The sequence below is a fragment of the Gastrolobium bilobum genome, unplaced genomic scaffold, assembly GCF_033153095.1.
Source record: "Gastrolobium bilobum isolate Gb01-03AN ecotype WA unplaced genomic scaffold, APGP_CSIRO_Gbil_v1 utg281040, whole genome shotgun sequence".
Taxonomy (NCBI): Eukaryota; Viridiplantae; Streptophyta; class Magnoliopsida; order Fabales; family Fabaceae; genus Gastrolobium; species Gastrolobium bilobum.
In genome coordinates, this window is record NW_026896589.1 from 1 (window position 1) to 1729 (window position 1729).

Here is a 1729-nt window from a genome sequence, read left to right on the forward strand (position 1 = left end):
TTGATGGTTGGAACTATAGCTGAATCCTGGGTGTTGATTCTTGTTCTTCCATGGTGGCATATAAACATTCCTTCCCTGATTGTTGTAGTTCCTTTGATTATTCTGATCATACCACACTCCATTCACCTCTGCTTGTTCTGGTGATCCCCCATAATCACACTCCCCTGTCACATGGCCCTTGCCACAGATAGCACATACACTTTTGTTTCCACAAAAGCTACCTTTTGTGAAGAGAGTTGCTTAATAAGGGTATCTAATTGTTGCTGTTGTTGTCTCTGTGTCTGCATCAGTTGATCATTCCTTGCCAACAGAGCATCATACCCATCCAACCTGATGACTCCTGTCCTTCTGTCAGCCACTGGGGCATTATCAAATTCTTGAGATGCTAATGACTCAAAGATATCCAAGGCTTCTTGAGGGGTCTTGGTAGTCAATGATCCACCAGCAGTGGCATGCACCAAGGTTCTAGTGTTAGTGGTCATTCCTTGCAGGAAGATCGCTGCTTGTTGCCATGCCTCAATTCCATGCTGTGGACATTTCCTCAACAAAGTCTTGAATCTCTCCCAAGCCTCATAAATGGATTCTGACTCTTTCTGCTTAAAGCTTGTAATCTCATCCTTCAACTTGGCCCTCTTGGATGCTGAGAAAAACCTCTACAAAAACTTGGTTTGCAGATCATCCCAAGTTGTTATACTTCCTTGTGGCAATGATTGCAGCCATCTCCTTGCATCATCCGTCAGTGAATGAGTGAATAGTCTCAACAGAATTGCATCTCTTGTGACACCATTTATCTTCACAGTATCACTCAACAATAGAAAGTTCTCTATGTGCAAGTAAGGGTCCTCTGTACTGGTTCCAGCAAACAGATCCTTCTGCACCAAATGTATCAAAGCAGGCTTCAATTCAAAGTTGTTGGGCTCCACTGTTGGGCGCACAACACTCCCAATTGGATGAATCACTGCAGGAGTCATGTACTCTCCCAGTGTCCTCTGTGGTGGTGGTGGTCTGTGATTCTCTGCCATTATCTCTTCCTGATTAACCGTACTTGATTCACCAATTTCTTGCAACTGTCTCCTTTGCCTGGCTGCCCTTTTGTACTTCCTCAATGTCCTTTCTAATTCTGGATCATACAACAAAAAATTCGGATCAAGTGTACCTCGCATATACCAGAATCAAAATTGAACAGAAACTTAACATAAACTAAAATACTGAAAATAAAAGGATTCAATCTCAGAATTCTATAATATGAGTTAATGTTGAAAAACAAATTCCCCGGCAATGGCGCCAAAAACTTGTTGGACATTTAGCAAGTGCACTAGTCGTACAAGTAATAAAATGATGAGTAAAGATCGTTCCCACGAGGAATTGTGTTCAAACACCAATATACCATAGAAAACTAATTTGAATCAAATAAGAGTTTATAAAAATCATGAATAATTTGTCACCAGAAAATTGATTGTAAGTAATTTGACAAAAAATAAATATGGATTAGGAATTAATAAAACAACAAGTAGTCAGAAAACAACTTTCCTCCATAATAACCCATGTAAAAATTGATTATATGATGAATTCCTTTTTCATGTGATGTTAATCAACCTTTTACTTATCATCAAGATGTAATCCCTTACTACCCTGATAGATACATTAATCAGAAACCCCAATCCCTTAGTGATCTCTTTCTTAATACATGCATGAAATACTAAAGTTTTAAGATTACATCTCTTTCTTG

The 1729-nt window shown here is 39.0% G+C and overlaps 1 non-coding gene across 1 annotated transcript; it reads left to right on the forward strand.

The window, feature by feature from the left end:
* The first annotated feature begins 519 nt into the window (after positions 1-519).
* On the forward strand, positions 520-626 carry LOC133300795 (small nucleolar RNA R71). Its single transcript, XR_009750098.1, has one exon. It is a non-coding gene; the product is annotated as a small nucleolar RNA R71 (small nucleolar RNA).
* The last annotated feature ends 1103 nt before the right edge of the window (positions 627-1729 follow it).